Source organism: Setaria italica, chromosome IX (genome assembly GCF_000263155.2).
Source record: "Setaria italica strain Yugu1 chromosome IX, Setaria_italica_v2.0, whole genome shotgun sequence".
Taxonomy (NCBI): Eukaryota; Viridiplantae; Streptophyta; class Magnoliopsida; order Poales; family Poaceae; genus Setaria; species Setaria italica.
The window spans coordinates 35,766,884-35,775,583 of NC_028458.1; the positions used below are offsets into that span (position 1 = coordinate 35,766,884).

At 49.7% G+C, this 8,700-nt stretch overlaps 1 protein-coding gene across 2 annotated transcripts in view; it reads left to right on the forward strand.

The window, feature by feature from the left end:
* The first annotated feature begins 8,386 nt into the window (after positions 1-8,386).
* The window catches only part of LOC101771471 (homeobox-leucine zipper protein ROC3), a 6,483-nt gene continuing 6,169 nt past the window's right edge, over positions 8,387-8,700 (forward strand). The window contains exon 1 of one of the 2 annotated variants that reach the window (XM_004983499.4): positions 8,387-8,534. The gene's annotated coding sequence lies outside the window, so the exon portion shown is untranslated. Of the gene's footprint in view, positions 8,535-8,558; positions 8,624-8,700 lie in introns of those variants that run through there. The other variant, XM_022823310.1, reaches the window with a different exon arrangement.

Here is an 8,700-nt window from a genome sequence, read left to right on the forward strand (position 1 = left end):
ATGGATATCTCCCGACATTGCTCAACCACTAAGGTACGAGCACAACATCCTGGCATTTCACACAAGAAACACCCATCCATCTCGTCTACACATTCCTTTCCTCTGAACCCAGAAAACCATTTTTCCCAATTGAACACACACACACACTTATTTTCCAAGTAAACCATTGTAATAGTGATTGAAGTTTAAGTAGCAATTTCCTAAGTGTTCTAGCAGTGGTTATCGTCTAAGTAGAGCGGGTCATATTTAGAAACAACCATAGGATAACAAGGAATGTTCATAACAATCAAGGGGTGGCTATCCAACCATGTCTTGCAATAAAACAATATGCATTTTATAAAACAGGCCAATAGGTTGTGTTTGAAAAACTAGTTATTAAGTATGCATCAAAGGGTGAGATTGGACTTGCCGTCTTCAAAGCCTTCCGGGAGTTCCGGCTCGTGCTGCTGGTCCTCAGGCTCGGGCTCGCGGTCAAACTCCTCCTCGGGGTCCTCCTCGGGCAATCCGCGATCTACGGGACACACAAACGGACACACAAATAAATAAAAGAAAGATTGATTTTTAACCGTGAGCTCCGAACAGAAAACGTGAACGAAAAATAGGTAGAAAGATTATTTTTGGGAAATTTGGATATGGATCGGCGAAAGTATTCTGGAGGATGAAGTGGTGAAATTTGGGATTAATTGGAGGAAGTTTGGCGCATGAAATGACGGATTAAACATGAATTAGGGGCTTAAACGGAGGTTTAGGACTGATTTATAATAAACCAGGGACCTATTGGTAAATACTTTTGGAGGTGGAGGGGCTTATCCGTGAATAGGTTTATGAGAGTGGTGGAAGGACCTGTTCGTAATTTGGGAAAAAGTGGGGGTCAGATCGGGATTTTGGGGAATTTTCCCCTTCTCTTTCACTGGCCCGCCCAGGAGGTTGGGGAAGGTTGGGGGGGGGGGCCGACGGCGGCCGGCCGGCGGCCTCACCGGCGGTGACCGTGGGGCGGAGGAGGTGGGGAAAGGGGAGAAGATCCCGTTTTGCCCCTTACCTCGGGCACTTGGGGTAGGAGAGGGGCGGCCGGCGGTGGTCTAGGCGGCGGCGGTGCTCGGGCGGCGCTCGGGTGGTGGTGGCGGCTTGGCTCGGGCGGCGGTGGTGGCGGAGGTGTTGGCGGGTTGAGAAGGTCGGGGTGTGGCGCGGTGTGGGGAAAGGGGCGGCCTCCTATTATAGCCGGCGAGGTGGCTGGCGGGGTAGGGGCCCGGCAATGGCCGGTGGTGGGCGGCGGTGGCACGGTACCGATGGCGTGCCAGGGCGGGGAGGTAGGGGCCGGCGGTGGGCGGCGTGGAGTGGGCCGGAGGCGTGGCGTGGGGCATGCGGGACGGGCCGACAGGCGGCGCGCCGGGGCGGCGAGGCCGGGCCGTACGGGACCGGCGCCGGGCGTCGCACGGGACCCGAGGCGCGCGGGCCCCGGCGGCCAGCGGTCGTGGCGCCAGGAGGAGTGGGCGCCGAAGGTAGTAATGGCGCCGGGGGGGGCCGGCCAGGGAGTGGCGCCAGGAACCGGGAGGAGTGGCGCCAGGAAGAAGAAGGAGGAGAGAGAAGAAGGAAGGAGAAAGAAGGAAGAAGAAAGAGAAAGAAAGAAGAAGGAAAAAGAAAAGGAAAAGGGGAGGGAAAAGAGAGGGACCGGCGGCGATTGCGGCACGCGGTCGGAGCACGCACGCGGCGTCTGACAACGGCACGCGGCGAGATTTACGGGCACGGGTAAAAGATAGGGGTCGGCTCGGATGCCGGGATGGTGAAATCGCCGGGGAGCTTTTGGAATCCCGGGAGCTCAGCGGTAAAAAGATTTTAAAAGCGATTTTAACGGGTGATTTTAGGTTGGTGATTTTCGCGGATGTTACAGCCTCATTGTGCGTCAACATTGTTGGCCATTCAGTACTCGAGCTCGGTCAGTACCAGTAGTGTGCATGCCCCGTCCTACATGACACGATCTCTGTTGGCATATATAATAGTTTTACCCATCACCAGTTTGCTTGCTCATTAGGGAATCTATTTCCCTATAGCCGACCACAGAACAGCTAATTATGTAGCCGGACCCAACAAATGCACGCGACTGAACCGCTGGTGCAACCCAAACCACCTCTGCTCCCCACGTCCACAGTGTGCACCCGTCTCCATCGTCCCGGCTTAGCTTCCATAGCCTCCGCACAAAGCGAGCAGGTTGAGCGAGCCAAGCGGCACTCCCCTAAATTATACCCAGATTCTAGCCCCTACGTGACAGGAATAGGAACCTCCCAGAAACTCCCTACCGGCCGTTGACTACTTTGGCTGCTGTCACAACAGAGATAGCCTCAATCCGGTTTGCCCCAACCATGCCCCGCCGAAGACGCTGCCAATCTAGAGTCTAGACACTCCCAAGCCTTTTGCCATCAGTAAGCTAGAGCTCGTCATCCTGGCATGTGGCTCGGAGATGCAGATCTTGGCTGTAGGGAAAGGCAGTGGAGGCGCTCCCCTCATTAGCAGGAGCAGCGGTGATCCAGTAGGCAGCGACTCTTGCGGCAGCCCAGTAGCATGGTGGCTTTGCGTCGTCTCAGCGGCTATCTGCCACTCTTCTCGTGACAGATGCCGTGAAGCGCATGGAGCCCAAGCTTCTCGGCCGGTGCATCATCGAGGTACCCTTGGATCTCGGCGTGCGAGGATTTTGATGCAGGATTGCTATCCCCGGATTTGTTCGGTGAGAAGAGTCCGGCAGTCTACTAGGGGGTTACCCAAGTGGTTGATTTGTAGGTGAGGGCGATTGAGAAACCAAGATCTCGAAGGTAATCGCGAGAACACGAAGGGACATGAAGGTTTTTAGATAGGTTTGGGCCTCCAGAGAATAAACCCTACGTCCTATATTCTGGTTTGTAGTGCTTTGTGTGAGATGGGATCAATGAGATGTCACCCTTGGCCGCCTTGTATAGGCTGGCGACCAAGGATTAAAAGTCAGTTTGAATCTAATCTACTCGGTCTCTACGTGGAAAGCAATCTAAGTCGGACTACAAAACGCATCCCATGATGTCCAGGTAGATTTGAACAGTCTTGTTATCTTGACGTGTACTCCAAGTAACTGTGTGTGCTTGGCTCGCACGCCCTGGTTGGGTAGGCCCACTTATCAGGTCCGACCAGTACCCTAGTCGGTGAGGACCCATAGGGTACCCATATCCCTAACCAATCGAGTGGAGATACCAGAGGTAAGCATCCAGGCAATTCTGCCTCTCTGATTCAACCTGTAGAGGATCCCCTTTGGATTAGGATTATCGCTTCATTGTAAATCCATAATTTTTTACGATTGGATTAGATTATTCCTTCACTATTCAACCGATTTTTAGTGCCTTCCCGTACATCTGCGGTGAGCAGCCACAGAAATCCACCTTACAAATTAAAATAAATCTGATTTGCAGACAATTCCCTCTAGATTAGTAGCGGATTCCTCTTAAATTAGGTTATCCAAGCTTTTCGATCGGTTTGTTTTCCAAGTAAGAAATTGGTAGTTTTTGTTGTATCCATATCATATAAATTTGACTGCAGCACCAGATTGCAGTAGCTTTGTTTCTTAAGTTTCGTGAAAGCAATGTTTTGAATGCTAGTGTAACTTAAATTGCTCTTTTTCTTAAATGCAAACTAGACAGTTCTGGTATATTTTTTAATCCTGAACATATTGTGCAGACGACCATACATAATTTTTCAGTGAGATTCCATGATCTTCAGGTACTCTTCACTATTGTAACTACATCATACCATTTACTAATTTATTCACACATTCTCGATTAAAATTTAATCATACATAATTCTTGTAAGTTTACCAGACAATCATTAACCCTTCTCATTGGTAAATACATGATATAATTACTACTCTTTCTGAGGTACCACAATTTTTGAATGATGTGGTCGATTACTACTAAATACATTGGAGTTGTGGTTGATTTACTACTAAATTTGTGAAATGTCGGAATTGGGTCAATGTTATAGTAAATTCATAGGTTTATGTTAATTCCTTATCAGGAAGTGTGTTTCTCATAAATCATTGTCAGTAATTTACGTTCAATTTTGTTGTGTTATTATATATGTGGTTCATTGGTGCTCATGACCTTATTTCCTTCTATTATACTTCTCAACTTTCAATTACTATAGCAACAACACAAAAAAAATCTTCGTTCTGGTCACCACATTATGTGCTTTGTGTGCTGAGTTGTATGCTGCCAAAAATCAGTCAACTGTGCACTGTTCATAGATATGGGTTTTGGCTGTCTTCTTCAGATATCAGCAGACAGTTTAAGATCTTGATGGACAAACTCCCACATCGGCATGCATTTTTATCTCAAATTGTTTGTTAATACATTGTCCCAATTTGATTCAGTATTTTTGCTTTGTGCTTATTCGCATCAGGTAGCTCTCCATGTCAATGCTGGCAAAGAAACCTCGTGCCTGGATCTACTTGAGCTTAGAGGCATCAACTACCACTAGGAAGTGACACTGCCCACATGGAGCTATTGAATGTTTCCATTTTCCGATCCATAGGGTTTACCACATTTTCCATTGTTGCAATTGTCTCGATGCAGTTCAGTCCTGATTTTCTTGAACTACAAATGCAAGAAAATGTGCGCCACTATGTCAGAGCTACTCTAGGCTTTACCATTCACTGAACAGTATCAATAAGGTCCTGCTAGACATATATGTGGCACACATGCCTCCATCTTGATCTTCATTGCTGATGATTACAGTCAAAAGAAATACTGACGCATAGTGCCTTCATTGCCATAATTTTTCTTGTGCTCCGTTCCCAGGATCAGTGTATATTGTTGTCTTTAGACACGCCAATATCTGATATAGACGTTTGAATTATGTTGAATTCCTACCATTTGTATCAATCAAGCCTGCCACTGCCATTTTCCTGAATTTTACCTTTGCACTTGCGGTAAATCACCCGCCACATTATGTAGTAATGCCCGGTTGTGGTAACTCTATGTCTATAGCACAACATTTTGCTAAAAATATAAGATTATCGTAAATAACGTGTAAGGGCATATCATTTATAAAATTATCGTTAGCAGATTCTTATAAATCGGTTGTTGGATCTACAAAGTTAGCAAAAGCGGCTATTATTTTTTTTTGAAAAATCCAAAATAGATATTCTAGTAATTCAGATACAAGACAGATTCTCGTAACTCAAAAAAATTCATGTAAGCTGCACTTGCATGTTTACTGGACGGAGACATGTTTTGATTAGCATGATAATCTAGTTGAAATCTAGAATTATCAGAAATTTATTTTTTTACTGTTGATTACTCCTCCCAATCTGGCACCCATTGCGTGATGACCTGGCTCCTAGCCTGGACGCTCGGCTGGCTCACCCTCTAGCCGGAGCGGAGGTGGGGAGTGCACACTGGCAGCCAGGTGGTGTAGCTATAGAATAACTATTCTATAGCCAGCCATAGAGTATACACATACTCACGCTCTCTATAGATATGTATGTATGTATGCATGCGCTGCTAAAGAGTTAATGAGATCCAAAATATTTGTGGAAGGAAGCCACAGCATTAGTCTAGTATCGTACTTCTAAAATATTGGTTTAGTATATCACTTTTCTTAAATTTATCCATGTCAATGATGTCGATCAATCTGTCGCAGTTGTGGTTGGTACGACAACAGAAGGATTTGCCCATATATGGACTAAGTCATGACGAAATGGCTCAAAATGTCGAATCTCTTGGACGAGCTACAAGCACGTATTCAGGAGCTATGCACCACGGCCCTTCTCATTATATTTGGGTTTCATGAGCTTTGTTCACTCGCCATCGCCCTGCAATATATGAAGGGAGTCAGGGAGAAGAACGGGGCCAAATAATGCCAATGGAATGCCCACTAGCTTGAAGGCAATATATATACATCGACCTCTTAGTCAGCCGAACAAAGCAAAGCCTAACATCAAAGTTCCGTCAGCACAAAAAAAAATTGCTTACAAGAATCCATAACCTCATTCCTATATTAGGCACCGCTGCAATGAGAAGGTACAAGTATATGACTCGAAAACAATACCCTCAAAGAGGACAACGACATTGGACACGAAGCCATTGTCTAATCTAGAAGAAACTTTTGAACGGAGTATGTTGTGCAAAAACACCATACCTTCAAAGAGGGCAACGACAACGTTGTCTGATCGGATTGGTGAATCAAATCAAGGGGTTTCCACCCACATTTAGCACCAAACCACACCTTAATCGTCCTACGGTAAACGTGCACGATCATCCCAGAACCCTCAAAGATGCATAAATAAAGAGAGAGAAAAGTAAAGAATTTGCATATATAGGCCTAAAATGGAAACTGCATATATATTTTTTCCTTTCCTTTGGTACTACTAGTCATTGCCTCGTTGGTCATCCATGGTGAAACTCTTAGCTTTCACGCTGAAACGGCTCCAAGCATCGACCACTTTTAGTTTTTCCTCCCGTGCATGCTTAAGCATGGAATGTGCACTCTTTAATTTTATTACAGGGGCATCACTATCCAGCCCCCCCTCCAGCCTGATTTTACCTGTAAAACACTATAGATAAAGTCTCAAATCACCATTAATTTCTAGATCTAGTCCTTAATCTCTACTATTTAGTCCCCCCGAGGTGTTCATCCTGATTCCGCCCCTATCTGTTTAGGATAAAAAGACAATGGCATTTTGATATCGCGGTGATCTTGGTCGCTGCCTACCAGCGTCGAAGAGAATGCTGGAAGCGAAGATTTGGTGCGATATGGGGCATTGGTTGCTCAATCGCAGACTAGTTGTACCTGATAAATCAAAGCGGAAAAACCGACGCCCTATCAAATGGGATCTTAAGCTTTCACACAGAAATGGATTTCCGGTATTGCATGCTTTCTTTTTTTTTCGTGCAGATCTTATCGTAGGCCACGTCAATGCTGTATTTTTTGAATTGTTTTCAAGGAACTATTTTGATTTTTTATAATAACCATATACTATATTAAAAAGAGTGCTCTCATCATAGAAGCCAATTACAACCCAATCCTTAAGAGAGGCACGCACACGGCACACCTACACATCATTGCCTGCACGACACACGATCGCCTGCAGGAAACACCATCGCCGCCGCCAAGAAGCTCGCCGGCGATGCCGCGATGGCCGCCACAGACATTGGCGTCCAACAGGACCAAAAAAGACGCTGACCATCCTGATTTCTGATCGATATCCCCGGTGATCACGTTCGCCGCCTACCAGCGTTCGAAGGGAATAAGAAGAGAAGATTTGGTGTGATCCGGCGCATTGGTTGCTTTAGCCGCAATCTCGCTGTACGTGCTGATCCTCCCCCGGCGCCATTACTGTGCCAAATCCGCGTGGCACGCGTACGCCCTGTGATCTGATGGCGCGCGACACGCATGCATGGATGCGCGCTCGTACGCCGCAGGCAGGGGGCGCCGCGCACGGCCAGGGCCTAGCGCCACAGGCCACACGGCTAGCCCAGCCAGCGCGCTGCAACAGGCTGAGGAAGACCACGCACATGCGCGCCATGCCCGCCCCCGCCGTAACGCGCTTTCTCCACGATGACGGGCCCGATCTCGCGCTCTCGGCCCAGATCGGACGGACAGCGATCGCGCGCCAAAGGGGGGCCCGTTCTACGAGGCCGCGCGCATGCCGGAGCAGCAGCAGCCAGGCGGACGGGACAGAGGGGGAGAGGGCTGTTGACTTTTGTTGACGCCTTTCGTCAGTCTCTCTCCCTCTGGCAGTCTGGCTTGGCTAGTCAAGCACGCAACGCAACGGAACGGGACGGCGAGTTCAGTTCACACCAGGCCTGTCCGCTGGCCGCGGGAGGAGGGGGAGAGCAGCCGGTCGCCGGCGACGGCCTGACGGGCACGCGTCGGTGGCGCGCCAGAGTTTCACTGCCGCCGGCCGGCCCGTTACTGTGCGCGCGCAGTTATTGGCGCGGCAACGCATGCATTTATTACCGCCCCTGTCGTTCACCTTTTCTTCACCCCCTCCTACCCCGGCGCGCTGCTGTAATCCCACTCCCTAATTACCGCATTTATTTGTACCACCCGCCCACGATACGCTCTCTGGCGCTGCGCCTGCCCGCCCGCCTGCGCGCTCCTCCTCCTCGCTCTAGTCTCTACGGGTGGGTGACACGCGGGGCCCGCGGGTGGGGCCTGGCCTGCCCAGGGAGGCGCGGGCACCGTCGCTGCCACGTGGGGCTCCGGCCGGGACCGGCGGGTGGGGGCCGCGAGGTCAGCGGGGGCGCGTCACGCGGAAGGCGAGGCGGAATAAGAGGTCAAAGCGGGGGGAGGTCGCGTCACGCACGGACAGGCACAGTGCACAGCACACCAACAAGTAACCGCGCCGTCTCCTCCGCCGCTGCTGCCTCGCTTCCCCTGTCGTCGTCTCCCTCGCTGCGCCGGCTGCTGCGACTGCTGCGAGGGGAAGACGAGAGCACAGGGGCAAAGGCAGGAGAAGGAGAAGGCGATCGATCCACCTCGCCATCGTTCGTCTTCAACCTCGCGTGAGTGCGTAGGTGAGCCGATCGAGTTAACCGAGCGAGCTTGGGCGAGGGGGGAGGGGGAGGAAGCAGGGGGTACGCCGAGGCACAGAACAACCGACAGGGTATTTACTGCCGCCATTTACTCCCCTCGCCCTTGTCCCGCCCCCATCCCTCCTCCCCTTGCCCTTTCACTCCCATC